The 21,955-nt window shown below is 35.7% G+C and overlaps 1 pseudogene; it reads left to right on the top strand.

The window, feature by feature from the left end:
• The first annotated feature begins 3,784 nt into the window (after positions 1-3,784).
• LOC100461735 (zinc finger Ran-binding domain-containing protein 2-like) overlaps positions 3,785-21,955 on the top strand; it is a 33,756-nt pseudogene continuing 15,585 nt past the window's right edge.

The raw sequence follows: 21,955 nt of genomic DNA, 5'->3' as shown, positions 1-21,955 counted from the left end.
AATTTGAGGTCTCAATTGAAAGCTAATAATTAACAATGAAAATACAATTGTTCACCAAAATGTAAAAAGTAGAACTAATACAATCTGAAAAATATACTTAACTAAGAATAGAAAATAGTTCTATGCCATTTCTATCACATATTTCTAGGATATTAAACAGCCACTTCAGGCATCATCAAAATACTATGGCAGCACCAAAATTCCAGTCCTAATACATCGACATACATACGCCCACACAGACCTATGCATTTTTCACGCATGCAGGTGGTATCTGAAACTCATGTGAATAACTTCTCTGCAAGATATATTTAGTTGAGGTTATTTTCAATACAAATAGGATAGAGAGCTAAAAAGCCACTTTTTTTTATTCCCATAAACATGTTCTTCTACAATCTGCATTGTGGGACAGGATTTATTAGGCCTGATGCAATGCCTGGTGACCCCATGTGTAGTATAACGTGAGAGGTGTCTCACACCTGTTTCTCCCACTGGCTACAATTCAGAGCTTTGAATTCTCAACCCTAATTGGAGTTAGTCTTCCTGGCTTGTAGAGGAACAATAGTGCCCTACATCTATACTAATGGTAGTACATTACCATTTTCAAAGTACAATACTTTTATATACATCCTCTCATGGAATTCTAACAACCTTAGGCTGGAGGTACTGTTACACAGCTTTCATAGCTAGAGAAAATGAATGCTCAGTGAGGTTTATTTACTCATCTAAGGGCCTATTAGTCATGAACAAGCTGGGGCTTTGACAGGCTAATATTAAGTGCACTTTCCATGGTTTCTAAGCTTTGTCAAATGTTGAGTGCTCCTAGAAACTTCTATTCAAATTGGACTCCTATGTGGAGAACAGAGAGGAGGGGAAGAGTAACAAAGTATCCCATTAGTAGCAGAAAACTATAGGATGAATTACTACAGGACAGAGCAAGGGCCTGAGTTATGAAAATTTTTATGTGTGAGGAAACAGGGCTTGAGGAACAGATTCAAATAATAGAAAAAATGTTAACTCAGAGTATGAAATAGACATTAAGGAATAAATGTTGATTAAATATAGTTAGTATCCTAGGATATTTTTCTAGCACAGAAAATAACTTTTAATTAGAAATAGACATTTATTTTATTTTAGTCTGTTTCAGTCATTTAAATAAACTTCAGTTATGTATAGACATGACAGAAATATGTATTCTGTAAATGTGCATGTGTATCTTGGATAGTGTGTTTGTTTTTGGAATTATCTTTCAAACAGAGAGGATAGACTATTTATTTACATGTGCTGTCTTCCTGGGTAGAACTCTAAATTTGTCTGTCCTGTCCTTACCACAAACAGTTTAGGACTTTAAATTCTTTACTTCTGATTTTCTTTTGATAAAACATTGCTTTTCATTATGTTTGCTTTTTTCCTTTTTCTTTTTCTTTTTTTTTTTTTTTTTTTTTTGAGGCAGTGTGTCGCTCTATCGCCCAGGCTGGAGTGCAGTGGCGCGATCTCTGCTCACTGCAAGCTCCGCCTCCCGGGTTCACGCCATTCTCCTGCCTCAGCCTCCCTAGTAGCTGGGACTACAGGGGCCCGCCACCACGCCGGGCTAATTTTTTGTATTTTTAGTAGAGACGGGGTTTCACCGTGTTAGCCAGGATGGTCTCAATCTCCTGACTTCGTGATCTGCCGGCCTCGGCCTCTCAAAGTGCTGGGATTACAGGCGTGACCTACCGTGTCTGGCCGCTTTTTTCCTTCTTTATCAAAATAGTCCTGCAGTGTGGCTCTGTATCATCTTCTTCATCCGTTTCTGCAAATAAAATTAGTTTGCCATATGTCCCACATAAATAAGTCAATGCAATTGTTTAATTATGAATTGTAATTCTTCCTTGTCTCAGCTGCTTACTTATCTCATTGATTAGAATACCTTACTTTCTTCTTTTTTAATGTATTGTTCAGGGAACACTTCAATATTCAAAGGCTGATATTCAACCAGTTTATTTCCTGCAACTGAAGAAGTACAATGCCCTCCTGCTTATCTGGCCTCATTTTCTTTGCTTTGGAGATGTATGTTGGAAAACAAACTGATGTATTTTTCACAGTTGCAAATAAACTAACCCTGCTTTTCAAAGTATTGCATGTTGTCATTTCTTTCTTTTCTGGAAAGTATGAAGTTTGGTATTCTTGTTAAAAGGCTGAAGATCAATCCGTGACTGAATTCTGATTCTAATTCTGTTCCCAATTCCATCTGGTCATTTCTGTTAAATAATCTAGGGTGAGTCACTTAATTGTTCTTTTTTTGTGACCTTCTCTGTTTACTCTCCCTGCAAAGCAGATAGAATAATGTTACTGTATATGTACCTCAGGGAGTATTTGAAACATAGTAAGGATTATCATTATTTAGCACAGCTAAATTTTACAAGTGCTAGAGGAGGTCCATGTTGTTTGTATTACTTATAATTAAAGCTGAAACTTTATATCTCTGTCTACATATGCAAAATCAAGTGACCGAATAAGTTCATTTAAATACCTTAGGAAGTTAAATGTAGCACTTATAATTGAGAAATCCATTTCACATAAAAATAATTTCATTAATGTATGCATTTCACGTGTACCCTTATTTTTGCTCTCAAAATGTACTGAAATGCAACTCACAGATTTTTCAAGAAAGGCCCAAGTAATTCAAGAAAAGGAAAATTGTTTTTATAATTATCTCAATTTTCTATCTCAGCCTGGGTGCACAAATACTTAACATAAAGTATTGTTTTTCTTTTCATTTAAGCTGTGTTTTTGTCAAATGGAGCCTATTTAGGTTTAGTCTACTCTAGATCTTTATAGTAGTTAATCTTCCATTCTTAACTTGATGTCAATAAGTTTTTTTTGAAATGTTGTTTGCTGTATGGATAGTTCTGGCCACCGAGCTACCTGGTTATTCCTTAGTGCGTTCTTTCCTAAAGCTGTAGTAGCAGTGTCATTATTAGTTGCAATGTCTTCATCTTCTTCAATCCCCAAAAAACCTAGACAAAAGTGGTATAAACAGTGAAGAAATTTATTTCCCCCATTATAGGAAATTGAGAATAGGCGTATCCTGTGTAGGTCATTTAATTGACTCAATAATATCATGAAGGATCCAGATTCTTTGCCATTTTTCTGCTCTGATACCTTCAGTGTGACAATATTGGCCTTGGGCTATTTTCCCTCTTGGCCACAAGATGGCTGCCCAGAAAGGACAATGCCCAATGGAAAAAGAGGGATATTTTTTCTTCTTTGTGTCTGTATAAGAAGAAAAATTTCTTTACCATAAACCTCCAATAGACCTCTGTTTATGCCTCATTGGCCAAAAATGAATCACATGCCCACTTATAAACCAAGCATTGGCCATATTTAAGAGATCACTATGATTATATTAAAATAGGAATTACCCCTGAGTCCATGGTAGAGAGATCAGACTCGTGAATAAATTGTGGTTTAAGCACCAAGTAATAAGGGATTAATAACTACTAGACAGTCAACAGTGTCTCCTTTATTTAGGAACCAGCTTCCTCTAGACTTCTTCCTGAGAAATTTCTATGAAGATATTCCTGGCAGCTTCTTCACTTAATTTTTGCTAATGGAGTTTCCTTTGAGAATTTCCTATATTACTTTTGAAGGTGATAGGGACAAGGGGCCAAGAAAGTTTAGGCAGAAAAGGGTGGGTCCCCGACAAAACCCCACCTTCAAGCCAAAAAGCCTGAAACCCACAGCCCAAAGTGAGAACTTCTATCCTTGTTTTCCTACTCGAATGTTGCCTTTTCCTATACTGTCCATGGCCTGTCCCACCCCTAGTCCTGTGCCTATAAAAGCTCCAGACTCAGCCAGAAGAGAGGAAAAGCAGCTGAACGTCAGGGACTATGGCTGGATGTTGGAGAGAAGCAGCTTAACTTCAGAGGGACAGCTTGACGGCTGGAGATGGTTGGACTTTAGGGGCAGATTACCTACCGCCCTATCCCCTTTTCTGCTCCCCTTCCCACTGAGAGCCACTCTCATTGGCAATAAAATCCCCTGCATTTACCATCCTTCAGTTTGTTCATGTGACCTCATTTTTCCTGGATGCTGGACAAGAGCTGGTGAGCCACGAATGTGGATACAAAAGGCTGTCAAACTGGCTCTTTGCCCTTGCTGGCGGAGGACAGCCACCTCACGTGAAAAGGCAAAGGGCCCACTGAGCTGTGAACACTTATTCTGTCCCTGGATGGCAGAGCTAAAAAAGCACTGTAACACGCCCTCTGGGGATGTGGGGGTTGCAGGCACTACCATCTGGATGCTGCGGCGGGGCCAACACAGAGTTTGCGCCTGCCAGTGCCGAAGTGGCTCGCCAGTTCCACTGCTTGTGCACTCCAGTTCCCACCTCCTTTACTCATGTGCTTCCTACCATGAGGAGTTTAGAGTGGCAGGCTGAGTAAATGAGGAACCCTTGTTGTGGGTCCTGCAGAGGTTTCAGGGAAATATCTCGCTTCGAAAGTAGGCCTAAAACAAGGCCCTGAAATTTTGTCTTTATTTCACCTATATTACTTTACTTTTCTCATATGCATTTAAGTTAAAAGAATTATTGAGTTACAATTTATATACAATAAGGTATATCCATTTTAAATGACAGTTCAATGAGTTTTGACATATGTGTATATGTGTGTAACCATCACAATAATAAAAATGTACAATATTTCCATAACCCAAAATATTCCCTTAAGCTCCCTTTCTAGTCTGTTCTCTCTAAACCTGGCCACAAGCAACCAAAAGTTTTCCAAAGTTATATACCATTTTACATCTCCAACAGCAGGGTACAAGGGTTTTGATTGTACCACATCATCTCCATGACTTGGCATTTTAAATCTTTAAAAAATCTTAGCCATGATAAATTTCACCATTGTACATTTAATTTTCATTTCCTGAGTGACTAATGATGGTTTACATCTTTTCATGGGCTTATTGTCCACACACATATCTTCTACTGTGAAGTGTCTTCTCAAAACTCTTCCCAATGAGTTTGTTGTGCTTTGTAAATTATTGAATTGTAAGAAGTATTTAGATACTCTGAATACAAGTCCCACAACAGGTATGTGAATTGTGAATCTTTTCTCCCAATCAATTACTTGCTTTTTCATATTAATAACAGTATTTCAAAGAGCTGAAGTTAGTTTTTAATTTGTGTGATGTACACTTTATTGATGTTTTCATTTATGATTTGTGCTTTTTGTGTATTATGTATGAACCCTTTGACCATCTATAGGTTGGAAAGAAGTCCTCCTTTGTTGCCTTCTGTAATTTGGTCAGAAAAATTTTTCTGTGAAGGACCAGATAACAAATATTTTAGGCTTTGAGGTTTACATATGGTCTGTGTTGCGTATTTTCCTCTCCTCTTCTCTTTTAAAAATATTTAAAAATTCCTTAGCTTAAGTGCCTGCCAACACCGACAGTAGGCCACGTGTGGTCTAGGGGCCATGTTTGGTTTATCTACCCGTTCCCAAAGATTTATAGCTTTAGCTTTTATCTTTAGCCTTATGAGCCATTTCATGTTAATTTTTGTGTATGGTGTGAGGTAAGATTTAGTGTGCATTTTTTTATTCTATATGTACAGACATGTGTCTCTTAATGATGGGACTATGCTCTAAGAAATGTGTCTTTAGGTGATTTGCTTGCTGTATGAACATCATAGAGTGTGCTCTCACAAACCTAGATGGCATAGCCTACTACAATTGTATTGCTACAATTGCCTACAGTATTCAGTATGGCAAACATAGTAAAGGCATAATAAAAATACAATATAAAAGATTAAAAATAGTATATCTGTATAAGGAAAATTTACCAGAAATGGAAGCTGCAGGACAAGAAGTTGTTCTGGGTGAGTCAGAGTAAATGGTGAGTAAACGTAAAAGCCTGGGACATTACTGTATAGTACTGTAGACTTCATAAACACTGTACTCTTAAGCTACTCTAAATTTATAAAAATCCTCTTTCTTCAATAATAAATTAACATTAGCTTACTATAACCCTTTTGCTTTATGAATTTATACATTTTTAACTGTTTGACTTTTTTGTAATAATACTTTTGCTTAAAACATAAAAACGTACAACTATACAAAATACTTTTAATATCTTTATTATATAAGCTTTTTTTTGTTTTAATTTTATTTTTACTTGTAAAACTTTCTTGTTAAAAACTGAGACACAGACACACATATTAGCTGAGGTCTATATCAGGTCAGGATCACCAATATCTCTGACTTACACCTCCATATCTTGTCCCACTGGAGGACCTTCAGAGGCAAAATAACACACATGAAGCTGTCATCTCCTATAATAACAATGCTTCCTTTTGGAATCCTCCTAAAGGACCTGCCTGAGGCCGTTTTACAGTTAACTTTTTGTTTAATAATGGAGCAGAGATATCAGCCACTGTATACTGTGGGTGAGAAAAAGTTGGCAATTTGAGAACAGGCAAAACAAAAACAAAGCAAAACAAATACAATAAAACAACAACAACTCAATATCCGCTCATGATGAAAAAATAGAAAAAGAAGGGAACTTCCTCAAGCTGTAAAGGACAACTATGGACAAATCTACAGCTAATATTCGGATTATTTCCCTCTAAGATGAGAAAGAAGGTAAGAATATCCACTCTCAAAACAAAATATGTACAAAACACTGTTGCTCTATTCTTAAAGCCTTCCATGAGTACTTCTTTTCAGTTTGGCCCCTCCAACTTGTCTTTTGTACATGGATAATTTTACAGTCATTTCTTGATTTGGGCAGAGTTTTAGCTCTTTCTCTCTGCAATTTCCTTGTTTTTAAGATTAACTCCTAATTTCCAGTCACTCTGCTTGTCTCCAGCTCTGTCCTCTGACACGTGAAGCCCATAAAAATTTAGCTATCTGCTGTTGGGTTGACTGAGAATATATTTCTGCTGTTGATCTATAATTTAATTCTAGTATGGTCAGAAAACATTGTCTCTATGATTTCACTACTTTGTAATGAATTGAAGTTTTCTGGCTCAATTTATGGCTATTTCATGTGTACTTGAAAGAAATGTGTGTTCTCTTGTTGGGTAGGTATTCTACACATTTTTAGTTCAGTCAAGTTGATTCGTTGTATTGTTTAAGTCTTCTATAGTCGTCCTTATTTTCTTTTTACTTGTTCTATTGATTACAAAGAAATGAATTTTGAAATTTCCAATGACAATTTAGGATTTGCCTATTTATCCATGCAGTTATATCAGTTTTTCTGTGTGTATTTAAAGCTCTATAACTAGGTAATTATACATTTAGGATTATTATATACTCTAAATGAATTAACTTATAATTACTAGGAAATATTATTCTTTTACCTGGCAATATTTTTTTCCTGATCTACTTTGCCTATATTAATATAGCTACTGTATTCATTTTATGAATAATGTTTGGATGATGTTATCTTTTTCATTTTTTTTACATTGGAACTATATTTTTATCTTTAAAGTACATGTTTCAGGTCATATCATTAGGTCTTTTTAAAAATCAATTCTGACTACCTTTTAATTAGAGTGTTTAGACTACCTTTAATGCAATTATTGATATAGTTGGGTTTAAAACTACCACTGTGTTTTTTTCAATATATCCCATATATTTTACTCTAGAGTATATGATATGTACATTTACATTTTAATAGTCTACCTTCAAATACTATTATATAACAACGCATAAGATTATTATAAGATTATGCTTCCTGCTTCAACATACATTATAAATGGCACAATAGTTTGATATTATTTTTACTTTGAATAATTATCTTGTAAAGAAATTTAAAATGAGAAAATAGTCTTTTACATTTACCCATGCATTTGTTATTGCTGTAGCTCTTCATTCCTTGCTACAGAAAACAAACTTCCTTCAGGTATCATTTCCTTCTGCTTGAAGAACTTCTTTTAACATTTTGGTAGTAAAGATTTGATAGCTGCAAATTCTTTTAGCGTATTTTTCTTTGACAGAGTATTTCATCATCATATTTTTCACTGAATATAGACTCTTGTTGGAGAGTGTTCTATCTTTCAGCACTGTGATGATGTTATTCATTGTCTTCTGGATTGCAGATATTCTGAACAACAATCTGGCATTATTTTTACCTTTGTCCCTCTGGACAGGTCTTTTCTATAAAAATATCAAAGCAAGTTCCAATTACATGTATGTTTGGTTGCTGAATATTTTTCCATGTGTCCCTAAGGCTCAGTTCAGATTTTTCAGTTTTTTTTTTTCCTCTCCATGCTTCAATTTGAAAAGTTTCTATTGCTTTGTCTTCAAATTCATTGAGCTTTTCTCCTATGTTGTCTTTATTTAAGCCCATTCAATATACCTTTATTTTAGATATTGTGTTTTTCATCTCTAAAGTCCCATTTGGTTCGTTTTCTATCTTCCATTTCTCTTTTAATGGTGTTTCTTATTCTCTTTTATCATTTAGCATATTTATAATCGCCATTTTAAAATTTCTGTTGTTTATCCCATCATGTCTGTGTTTTCAGGTTCTGTCGTTATTGACTGGTCTTTCTCCTGCTTATGGGTCATATTTTTCTTCTTCTTCATGTCTATTCTTTGTCAAGGACATGGTGATTTTACTTTGTTGAGTGCTAGCTTTTGTTATGTTGTCTTAAAACACTTTTATATTTTATGGCAGGCAATTATGTTACTAGTGCAACATCCTGATCGTTTTGAGTTTTCCTTTTAAGCTTACTAGAGTGGTTCTAGCATAGCCTTTTATTCTACTGCTAATTTAGCCTCCCTACTAGAGCAAGACATTCCCTTGGTCTCCACTGAATGACATGACTCTTAATTGCAACTCTTCAATGTATAATCTCCACCTTATGGCTCCTCAGTCATTATTTGCCTCACCTCATATTGTTTCATTCTATGCAGAATGTTCAGCAACAAACACACATAGATCCCTATGCAGATATTTATAGTTCTTTTCTGTGAATACCCTTCTTTTCCAGTATGGAGCTCTGTAATTTTTAGCTTCAGCAATCTCCCACTCCCTGATTTCTGTCTCCTCAAATCAGTGAATCTCAGCTATGTTCTGCCTGGGTTTTCCCTCTCTATATCCTGATCTGGAAAGTACCTCACTGGTGTAGAGCCAAAGTGATTATAGGTATCATCTCTTTTGTTTCCCTTGTCTCTTGAATCCTAGTCCTATGCTGCTGTTTGATCAGTTTCTAAAAATGGTTTCATACGTTTTGGTCAGTTTTCTATTTGTTTATGTTAGGAGGCTAGTGTGGTTTCAGTTATTCCATTATGACTTGAAGCAGATTTTTCTTATATGCTTTTGGTTTGTGTTGGAGCTACTTGACATGGAGAAAAACATTATCTTTCAAAGCTGAAACTTAAGCCTGTGTATTAAAATTTCTTTTCACAACTATTGATAAGACTACCTGGAAAGGAAAGTTGCCTCTATAAGAAATACTAATTGTATCATTGTAGTCAACAGTGAAAATGAAAAAGAAAGAATTTTTGGAGAAAGCATTAAAAAGTGAAGAGAACAAAGTGTGCAGACATTTCAACCCAAAATATCATAATTTCCAACGGAGAGTGAAACTGATTCTGTTATATAAGAGGTAGAATTATACTTGAATTGAGTTTTTATATTTATGGATATTTTAAAATATAGCTAGTTTTGTTTCTTATCTTCCATAACATTATCATTAGAATTCTTGAATTATATGATTACCTCTGACATTTTCTATTTATTATGTTTTATGATTATACAAAATAATCAATGTGTTCATTATGTCCAGGACACTGGACTAGATGCTTTGTAAGATAAATAAAAATACTCAGTCTGGGCCTTCCATCAGATTATAGCCTAAATTGGGAAATAAGAGAAACACACAAATACAGAAAAAATGAAAGAGGCAGATTTTAGATTTTATGAGTGATTAAAATATGAATAATGAAGGAGCCATGAAAATTTATAAAAGTGACTTTTTTGTGATGGAATCTGGGAAGGCTTCAGTGAGGATTTGGTTTTTGATGTAGGCTTTAAAGAATGGATGAACTGGGTTTTTTTTTTTTTTTTTTAGACTAGTGTGAATAAAAGGGTGTTTCTGGTGGAAAATCTCTGTCAGAGCCTTTGATGCTATGGTATTTTGTACATATATTTAAAAGTTTATGGTTACATCTAGATATATGCATTTGTACATTTTTAATAAAATGATATTAGAAATTATTTGAGCTTATAGGTGAAATTGGACTATTAAAATATATCCCAAGGGATCTAATAATAAAGATGTTAGAACCTGGCAAATGTCACTGCTCTTTGATCTTGTTCTTTGTTTGTTCTCTTTCCACTCATTAAACTTTAGCTGGAAGACTTTCCATAGAAAATGATCTCTATAAGGTACACACATTTTTAGTTTTCTTAAAAATGTTGTTAACAGTTTGATTTGTCACAGTGAGAATTTTTCCATGTTATTAGGCTAGGTGGAGTCTGAAAGATACTAAGAATTAAACACACACACGAACACACACACATGAACAGATTACTGAGTGTTAATTATGTCTCAGCCACTATGTTAAACAGTTTACATGAATTATCTCATTCAAATCCTCACAACAACCCTATGAGATAATTGGTACTATTATTTGCATTTTATGTGTGAAAAAATTAAGGCACATAAAATTTCAATAAGTTGCTCAAGATCACAGAAATAGTATCTGACAGAACAATCTTTCTTATACAATAATTCTCATTTTTCACTGTCACACTGCATACTAATATGCTTTTGTTAGGTAGCAAATATCAATAATATCTATTAAGAATATACTATGTAGCAGGCATTGTTCTAAGCACATTGAATGCATTATTTTATGTAATTCTCACATCCAGTGACACAGAAATTCTAATACCCATTTTAGAGATGAGGGAAATGAAAAATAAGAGAGATTAACTCAGCCAAATAAGACTGGGGTTAACTTACTCAAGTTCACAGGCATGGGGAGTTCTCGAATAGGATTAAAAACCCAGATCAGTCTCATTCTTAGGCTAGTGTTCTAAAGCACTTTTATTTATTGCCTCATATTCAATTATTTTTATGAACTTAAATACAACTTCTGATGGAGCATACTGTATAAAACTTTCTTATGACAATTAAAATATAAATAGACCAGTATCTGGGGAACACTGTGGAAGAAAGTATAACTATCGATATTTCAATTGCTACATCCTCCTTATAGGAAGAGTAGGCATGTTAGACTCCTGCTGATTTGGTTAAGATATAATTATTGCAGGAACAGCTCTGTGAAAACCCTCAAGTCTCATCTTGGTGAACAAATAAGTCACTGATAGAAATCCTTTTAGTATTTTGCATTCTTGCACCAGGAGTATTACTAAAATTAATCACATTTTCCAAGGATAATAAATTGAGCAATCTTTTATTTACATCAGTAATTTGAAAAACAGGCTTCTGTTTATAAATAAACATTTCTTGCAAAATTTCCACAACAAAGAATGAACTCAGATACAATTGGATTGGTAGTTCTCTGAAATCACAGCCCCTAATTTTTAGGATATGCTAGAATACAATTTTCTTCAACTGTCATGTCAATTACATACATCTTTGGTACTTACATTTCATTCAGATGTAAATTGATTTAGTATTTGCAGAACATTATGAGAATTTTGAATAAAAAGAAGGTTCCCAGATGCAAATTTACCGAGCAGAATGTCTCAGAAATTTCAAAAGGTTTTGAATAAACATAGTTTTGTGTGTAAGTTTTATGTTATATAAAAAAATTTTATTTTTCTTCATTTTAGTTTTTACTTTAGTCTTTATTTTAGGCTGTTATTACAAAATTAAAAGGGCTTTTTTTACAGGTTTGTTTAAATGAAACCACAGCAAGGAGAAATTTCACCATTAGGCATAGCAATTTGTTGAATATGCACATCTTTTCTATTTTAAAAATGTGAATTTTATATGTATCAGACAAAATATAAATATGAATTAACATTTTAGTGTGCCTTGAATGGACAATATTTAGTATATATATAAGAGAAATATATATTGCAATTTTAATACATTCTTCTGGCACACCGGCTGGAAAAAATAAAAGATCTAAAACAAGTAACTGGCTTACATTTTAAAAATTAATATACTAGAATCAAATTTTAATGCAACCATTTGGAGGCATTTTAATAATAACGTGAAATTTGAAAGACAACAGATAAATATATATCAAAACTCCAGTGTAGTTCAGTAATTTGCTATGGATTAAATTTGAAAAGGAAAAGCTGAATTTTACAGTCATCTTCCTACCTCTCCTTGCTTCTTACATGGTGAAAAATATGAGTATTTTAAAATGATGATCACAAAGCTATGTAAAAGCTTTATATTCTCAGAGATTTTCCTTTCAAGTAGATATCAATATGAAGAAACAAACTGACCCTTTTGTCACAGTCATGATTTATGTAAAAGGTCATGAAGGAAAATATACGCAAACAAATGATCAAAATCAGTTCTTCATAGATTTAGAATAAGATTCCTTGTGTGTGCCTATAAATGTCACGGTTTCAGAGTTAGTGCTAATGAGTGGGCTGGGGTGGGAGGAGCAGGAAGGAAAGGGAGGAATGAATTTGCACTCAATTTGCATTTAAGCTGAGAACATTTTAAAGCCAGACAGTGTTATAGAATTGTAATTTATGATCAGTTTGTTATCTTTACACATTCTAGCAAGACACCTTAAGTCTGATTGATGAGAACATGCTTAAAAAAACCTTTGAAAAATTAAGGGATAAAAGCAAAAGTAATAATGAAATATTTGACTGTTTTGGAATAAACTTTGTTCTGACCTCAAATACGCCATTTGGTACGCAGAGTATTATTACTGTGACTGGCAGATAGCCAATTTCACCTAGTAAGTTCACAGTGCATCATTTTAAAGATCATTAGTGTCTCCATATTAATATATTTTTGCAGATTCTTTCCTTTCCTCCATCATTTAATCTGGCACATTTCTGGTAAGTGAATATTGTTTTATTCACCAGTTTACATATTTATTTTCATGAGAGATATATAGATTGAATATTAGCTTCAGGATAAAGAAATAGATGTAATCTTAGCATCTTTTTGGGTGGCATATGTTGAGTTGTGACATAGTATATAAAGCCTGGTACATAAAGCCTGGCCAGTGACTTCCAGGGAGTTGAAAAGGTCAGTAATGTTTCTCAATTCCTCAGTTTCTACTACTATGGGTGGTAGGAAATTGAATCATTTTTGCTTTTATAACAGTCTATATTTTCAATCTCAGAAACCTATTTGCTGTCTTCACATGTAACTTGTTTTGTTCGTATACACTCATACAATTTACCATTATTTAGTTGATTGTTGGCTTACATGTTTATGGTGTATCTTTATCACAGTTTGTAAATTTCATAAAAATCAGAGATCTCTCTTGTTCACTGCTGTATTCTTGTTGAATGAGTGAATCATGGCTGTAAGCTACATGAGCAAAAGAGAAAGATTGTCAATGACAGAAAAATAGCTGGTGTATAAATATGTATAAACAGTTACATTTGGTTTATTTTAATGTATTTATTAATTACATATATATATTAATAGCTTTTGGGATGCAAGTGGTTTTTGGTTATGTAGATGAATTGTATAGTGGTAAAATCTGAGATTTTAGTATACCCATCACTCAAGTAGTGTACATTGTATCTAATATGTAGTTTTTTTCCCTCAGACATTTCCTACCCTCCTCCCTTCTGAGTCCCCCAAGTCCATTATACCATTCTGTATATCTTTGCATACCCATAGCTTAGCTCCCACTTATAAGTGAGAACGTATGGTATTTGGTTTTCCATTCCTGAGTTACTTCACTTAGAATAATGGCCTCCAGTTCCATCCAAGTTGCTGCAAAAGACATTATTTCATTCTTTTTTATTGCTGTATAGTATTCCATGGTGTATATATGTGACATTTCCTTTATCCACTCATTGGTTGATGGGCACTTAGGTTGGTTCCATATCTTTGCAATTGTGAATTTTACTGCGATAAACATATGCATGCAGGTGTCTTTTTCATATAAAGATTTCTTTTCCTTTGGGTAGATACCCAATAATGGGATTGCTGGTTTGAATGGTAGATCTACCTTTACTTCTTTAAGAAATCTCCATACTGTTTTTCAGAGGTTGTACTAATTTGCATTCCCACCAGCAGTGTAGAAGTGTTCTCTTTTCGCCACATCTACACCAACATCTATTGTTTTTTTTAACTTTTTATTAGTGGCTACGATCACTGGAGTAGAGTGGTATATCACTGTGGTTTTAATTTGCGTGATTAATGATGTTGAGCATTTTTCATATATTTGTTGGCCATTTGTATATCTTCTTTTGATAAATGTCTATTCATGTTATTCACCCCTTTTTTGATGGAATTATTTGCTTATTTCTTGCTGATTTGGTTGAGTTCCTTGTAGATTCTGGATACTTGTCCTTTGTCAGATGCATAGCTTGCAAATATTTTCTCCCATTCTGTGGGTTGTCTGTGTACTCTGATGATTAGTTATTTTGCTGAGCAGAAGCTTTTTAGTTTAATGAAGACCTATTTATTTATTTTTGTTATGTTTGGTTTTGGGGTCTTAGTAATAAATTCTTTATATAGGCCAATGTCCAGAAAAGTTTTTCCTAGTTTTTTTCTAGGATGTTTATGGTTTTGGGTCTGAGATTTAAGTCTTTGATCCATCTTGAGTTTATTTTTGTATTAGGTGAGAGACAGGGATCTAGTTTCATTCTCTTACATATAGCTTGTGAATTTTTCCAGAACCATTTATTGAATAGGGTGTCCTTTTCTCAATTTGTGTTTTTGTTTGCTTTGTCAAAGATTAGCTGGCTGTAAGTATTTGGCTTTATTTCTGGGTTCTCTATTTTGTTCCATTGGTCTATGTAGGTACTTTCATACCAGTGCCATGCTGTTTTGGCAAGTATAGGCTTGTAGTATAATTTGAAGTGAGGTAATATGATACCTCCAGATTTGTTCTTTTTGCTTTGTATTGCTTTGAATATGTGGACTCTTTTTTGGTTCCATATGAATTTTAGGATTGTTTTTTCTGGTTCTGTGAAGAATGATAATGGTATTTTGATGGGCATTGCATTGAATTTGTAGATTTCTTTGGACAGTATGGTCATTTTCATGATATGAATTCTTCCAATCCATGGGCTTGGGTTGTATTTCCATTTGTGTCATCTCTATTTTCTTTCAGCAGTGTTTTGTAGTTCCCCTTGTAGAGAGACCTTTCACCTCTTTGGTTATGTATATTCCTATGTATTTTTTTAAAGCTATCTAAAAAGGATTGATTTCTTGATTTGATTCTCAGCTTGGTTGTTGTTGCTGTATAGCAGCGCTACTGATTTTTTACATTGATTTTGTAACCTGAGACTATACTGTACTCATTTATCAAATCTAGAAGTCTTTTGAAGGAGTCTTTAGGATTTTCTAGGTATACAATCATATCACTGGACAGGAGAGATAATTTGACTTCCTCTTTTCCAATTTGGATGCACTTTATTTCTTTCTCTTGCCTGATTGTTCTGGCTAGAACTTCCAGTATTATGTTGAATAGAAGTGGTAAAAGTGGGCACCCTTGTCTTGTTCCAATTCTTAGGGGGAATAGTTTCAACTTTTCCCCATTCAGTATGTTGTTGGCTGTGGGTTTGTCATATATAGCTTTTATTATTTTGAGGTATGTTCCTACGATGCCTAGTTTGTTGAGGGTTTTCTCATAAAGAAATTCTGGATTTTATTGAATGCTTTTCCTGCATCTATTGAGATGAATATGTTTTTTGTTTTCATTCTGTTTGTGTGATGTATCACATTTATTGACTTGCTTATGTTAAAATATCCCTATATCCCTAGGATGAAACCCACTTTATCATGGTGTATTATCTTTTTGATGTGCTTTTGGATTTTGTTTGCTAGTATTTTGTTGAGGATTTTTGCATCTATGTTCCTCAGGGATATTGGTCAGTAGTTTTCATTTTTTATTATGTCCTTTCCTGGTTGTGGTATCAGAGTGATACTGGCTTCATAGAATGATTTAGGGAGGATTCCCTTTCTTAATTTTTTGGAATAGATTGAGTAGGATTGATACCAATTCTTTGAATGTCTAGTAGAATTCAGCTGTGAATCCATCTGGCTCTGGGCATTTTGTTGTTGTTGCTGGCAATTTTTAAAATTACTGAATCAATCTCACTGCTTTGTTATTGGTCTTTTCAGGATTTGTATTTCTTCCTGATTCAAGCCAGGAGGTTTGTGTATTTCCAAAAATTGATCTATTTTCTCTAAATTTTCTAGTTTATATGCATGGAGGTGTTTATAGTAGTCTCAAATGATCTTTTGTATTTCTTTGGTCTTGGTTGTAAAGTCTCCATTTTCATTTCTAACTGAGCTTATTTGAATCTTCTCTCTTCTCATGCTAGTTAATCTAGCTATGGTCCATCAATTTGGTTTATCTTTTCAAATAACAAAACTTTTTGTTTCATCTATCTTTTGAATTTTTTTGGTTCCAATTTTATTTAGATCTTCTGTGATTTTTGTTATTTATTTTCTTCTGCTAGCTTTGGATTTGATCTGTTCTTGTTTCTCTAGTTCCTTGAGGTGTGACATTAGGTTGTTATTAAGAATTTGTGATTTTTCAGACTTTTTGATGTCAGCGTTTAGTGCTATAAACTTTCCTGTTGGCACTGCTTTTGCTGTACCCCCGAGTTTTTGATAAGTTGTGTCACTGTTGTCATTCATTTCAAAGGATTTTTTAATTTCCATCTTGATTTCATTTTTAACCCAAAGTCATTCAGGAGCAGATTGTGTAATTTCCATGTATTCGTATAGTTTCGAGAGTTCCTTTTGGAGTTGATTTTCTGTTTTATTCCACTGTGGTCTGAGAAGATACTTGATATGATTTTGATTTTCTTAAATTTATTGTGACTAGTTTTGTGGCTTATCTATATGGCCTATCTTGGAGAATGTTCCATGTGCTGATGAAAAGGATGTATATTCTGCACTTTTGGGGTAGAATGTTCTGTAAATATCTTTTATGTTCATTTGTTCTAGAGTGTAGATTAACTCCAGTGTTTCTTTCTAGACTTTCTGTATTGATGATCTTTCTAGTGCTGTCAGTGGCGTGTTGAAGTGCCCCACTATTATTATGTTGATGTCTATCTCCTTTCTTAGGTCTGCTAGTAATTTATTCATGAACCTGGGAGCTCTAGGGTTAGGTATATATGTATTCATGATTGTAATATCTTCTTGTTGGATTGAGCCTTTCATCATACAATGACTTTCTTTTTCCTTTTTTTACTGTTGTTACTTTAAAGTTTGTTTTATCCAAGAACAGCTACTCCTTCCCACTTTTCATTTCCATTTGCATATAATTTATTTTTTCCATCCCTGTACCTTGAGCCTATAAGAAGCTTTACTTGTTAGGTGAGTATCTTGAAGACAGCAGATATTTGGTTTGTGACTTTTTATCCATTCTCCCAATGTGTATTTTTAAGTGGAACATTTAGACCATTTGCATTCAATGTTAACATTGAGATGTGAGGTACTGGTCCATTAATCATGTTGATTGTTACTAGATACTTTGTTTTCTTCATTGTGTTTTGTTCTTTAGGTCATGTGAGTTTTATGCTTCCAAGAGGTTCTGTTCTGTTGCATGACAACCTTTTGTTTCAAGATTGAGAACTCCTTTTAGTGTTTCTTGTAAGGTTCATAGGATAGTGGAAAATTCCCTCAGCATCTGCTTGTCTGAAAAAGACAATTTCTTCTTCATTTATGAAACTTGGTTTTGCTGGATACAAAATTCTGGCTGACAGTTCTTCTGTTTAAGGAGGCTAAAGAAAGGACCCAAATCCCTTCTGGCTTGTGAGGTTTCTGCTGAGAAGTCTGCTGTTAGTCTGATAGTTTTTCCTTTATAGGTTACCTGATGCTTTTGTCTTCCTGCTCTTAGAATTCTTTTTTTTTTTTTTTTGTCTTCCTGCTCTTAGAATTCTTTCCTTCACATTGTCTTTAGATAGCCTGATGACTGTATGCCTTGGTGATGTCATTTTTGCAATGAATCTGCAAGGAGTTCTTTTAGCTTCTTGTATTTGGGATGTTTAAATGTCTAGCAAAGCCAGGGAATTTTTTCTCAATTATTCCCTCAAATAAGTTTTCTAAAATGTTGCTTTCTTTTCTCTCTCAGGAACACCAGTGATTCTTAGGTTTGGCCATTATACATAATCCCATATTTCTTGGAGACTTTGTTCATTTCTTTTCATTCTTTTTTCTTCATTTTTGTCTGATTGTGTTAATTCAAAAGCCTTGTCCTCAGGCTCTGAAATTTTTTCTTCTACTTGGTCTAGTCTATTGCTAAAACATTCCACTGAATTTTGTAATTCCCCAAGTGTGCTTTTCATTTCCAGAAGTTCTGACCGTTTTTTCTTTATAATATCCAGATCTCTAATTTTAAATTGTTTTTTAAGTTTATTTATGTTGGCTTTCAACTTTCTCTTGTATCTCATCGGGTAGCTTAGTAATCAACCTTTTGAATTCCTTATCTGGCATTTCAAAGGTTTCATCTTGGTTTTGATCCATTGCTGGGTAGCTAGTGTGATCTTTTAGGGGTGTTACAGAACCCTGTTTTGTCACATTGCTAGAATTGTTTTTCTGGTTCCTTCTCATTTGGGTAGACTGTATATTCTAATTACTCTTAACTTTGTTTTTGGTTTGACTGTGTTTTTTAATTTCTTTTTCCTCCCTTAAGGATGTGACTTTAATATTTATAGTTTATTGTAACGTAATTCAGCATTTATTGCTTTCATGGGTGAAGACTCTATATGAATGACTTGTTTATAGAGAGTCTTCGTATAATGGCTTTCTCAGATGCTGGTTGTAGTAGCAATGTTCTCCTTGTATGAGCAGATTCACTCTCTCCTGTGGGGTTGGAATGACAGAGGTTTCTTGAAGCTTATCTCATTCCCCAGTGATGTACACCTATCTATTCGTTTGCTTGTTTATTTATTTATTACCCAGTATTTTATTTATTGGTTTGACCACTTCATGCTTCAGTCCAGTAGTGGAGGTTTCCACAGGTAAAAACTGGTTGTTGCTAAAGCAAATGGGTAAATGCAAATACCCAACAGTTGGCAGTGGTTCCAGCCTTGACAGAGGTGTTTTGGGAGCTCTTAGTGAAGTGCACTGAGGTCTTTTCAGGGGTAAGGGAGGGAGCCACCTCAGTTTCCCTGCCAGACTAGCAGGAAAGCGATCCTCCTTCCAGTCACCCTCCTGACTCAGTGTTCCAGCTACTCAGATCATACAGGCACCTCTTTTCTTCTGCAGAAATGCTGATGTATCATGGAGGGTGGGTGGGATTGTGATTCTACCCCTCGTACAAACCTGAATCGGGAGGGCACTCCTCCTGTGGGGATCCGGTCGCCATGAAGTGTTCCAGAAAGGCTATCTACAGGTGCACCCATGCTGAGCTCCCATGGGGGAAGCCCCAGATGTGTATGCAGTGGTAGATGATGGGGAAAAGAATTCCCCTTTTTAAAGATCATTCATGAGCACCAGGGCTGCCTGACTGTTGAAGAGCTACAGACTCCTCGCTGAGCCCAATACTGCACCTGTGGCTCTGCTGAAGAAAACTTTCTGCAAGTGGAAAGTTCTGGGACTGCAGGCCTATTTGAATTCCTTTGTCGCACAGAGTGTTCCCTTTATGTGGTGCACTCTCCCTTTCCATAGGAGTAGCAGGCCCTGAGAACCAAACTACTACGAATGCTGCTGCTTTTCTGGGTCTAGCCACCCAGTGGGGCTGCCACACACCAGGCTGATGTTTGGGGATGTCTGGTCACATCCAGTGATGTGACCTGTCCTCAAGTCTCATAGCAGTGTTTACCAGCACAAGCCCTTATGGGGATGGCAGGGCAGTGATGGAGACTGTGAAATTTCTTGGTTATAAATAGCATTAGAGTTTTGAATTTCTCAAATACTGGTTGTAGTATTAATGATCTAGTCAAATGTGCAGACTCAGGACCTCTGTATTAGCCAGGGTGATGCAGGCAATGATGATAGCTGAGGTCACACACAAGTTTTCTCCTTTCTGGGCACTGCATTATTCTACCTGCAGATGCTGTCATGGACTGTGTTGGTTGGCCTCCAGCCAGGAGTTGGTGCTTACAAAGGAGCCCAGCTGTGGTGGTAGTGGTGGGATCTGTGCTTGCCTTATGTTACCCGGGGAGGTTTTCTGGTGTTTCAGGCAATGGGTGGGGCCAGAGAGGTCCCAAAAGTTTCTGTTTTTTGTGTGAAGCTACCAGGGCCTGTTGAGGGGTAAAGCCAGGTAGGGGCTGGATCAGGAAAGTCTATGTGTCAGGGCTGTCCATGTGCAGGGCAAGCAGCAGCCCCAGTGAACATTGGAGGGCAGTTCTCTGGCTGCTGGGGTAATGTTATAGGGAAGAGTGCAGCTTCCTCTGCTGTACGGAAGAGTCCACATTGGGAGTGGGAAGTAGCAGGCAACAGTAAGCCCCATCCAGCTCCCACACACATTGCAAGGCAGGTCTCACACCAGCTGTGTTCCGCTAGCAGCAGTTAGCTAGGCTCCAGACAGTCTATGCTCAGAACTCAAAACACCCCAGGCCATAAGCCTTCCCCATGGAAACAGAAACTGAGCCATGACCCACTTGGTCTGCCCATGAGGCAGGGGCACCCAGCTCCTGTGCCCATAGCTGTGGCACATTTTCCACCCACCCCTCAGTTTTGCACAAGGGAGTTCATCCCCACTCAAGATTTTATTGCAAATCTCAGTTGAGAGGTTTTCTCATCCAGTGACCACTGCCCGAATTAGTTGGAAGATTTCTAGGTGGTCCCCTGTGAGGTAGAATCAGGAGTGGCTTCCTTCCATCCTGCTGGAGACTGGGAGTGAGTGCAAAGCGTATCCAGATGCCACTTCTTCTCATATACTCCCCACTGCTCACTAAATTAGCTCCAGTGCTAGTAGGGTTAAGACCTTCCCTTATGGCCTGCATTGCCAAGTTCCCCAGTGAGAGTGTATATGCCAGAGGCTGTTTATCCCCATCTCACACTCTGGGGACTTACAGTTTTTCATCTGGTTCATGGTGTAGGCTGCAGTCTGATGCTTCTTTCAAAGGGACTGTGGTTTCTTTCAGTCTTTCTGTTAAGTTCCTGTGTTGTTTCTTGGAAAAAAGTTTGCAGTGTGAATCTCTACCACTATTTTATGTTTCCCAGTGGGAGAGGCATGCTAACACTGCTTCCAATCCACTATCTTGGAAAATAATACATCTTATTTATACTTAATAAAATTTATAGTCCAAATATGGAGATATTTATCTTTACTTCTTCATAGGAAGATGAAATTACACATACATGCATAAGGTAACATAAAATATGTTTCAACTTGGTTGCCTTTGTCTTTATCCTTGAGATATCAGCCAGGTTTCAATGCACTCACTAGCATATATAATAAGTACTTGGCAGGATCTACAATAATATAGGTCTTTTAAGAAAATGGGTAGATAACTAGAACTTGAATATGGCAATTCCTCAAAGACCTAAAGACGGAAATACCATTCGATCCAGCAATCTCATTACTGGGTATAGACCCACCCCCCCCAAATATAAATAATTCTATTATAAGACACATGCATGCGTATGTTCATTGCAGCACTATTTATAATAGCAAAGACATGGAATTAACCTAAATATCCATGAATAATAGACTGGATAAAGAAAATGTGGTACATATAAACCATGGAATACTATTCAGCCATAAAAAAGAACAAGATCTTGTCTTTTGCAGGGATATGGATGGAGCTGGAGGCCATTATCCTTGGCAAACAAATGCAGGAACAGAACATCAAACTCATGTTCTCGATTACAAGTGGGAGCTAAATGATGAGAACACATGAACATGTAGAGGGCAACAACACACACTGG

This window comes from Pongo abelii, chromosome X (genome assembly GCF_028885655.2).
Source record: "Pongo abelii isolate AG06213 chromosome X, NHGRI_mPonAbe1-v2.0_pri, whole genome shotgun sequence".
NCBI lineage: Eukaryota > Metazoa > Chordata > Mammalia > Primates > Hominidae > Pongo > Pongo abelii.
The sequence above is the reverse complement of the archived record's forward strand: the minus strand, read 5'-3'. Positions and strand labels throughout refer to the sequence as shown.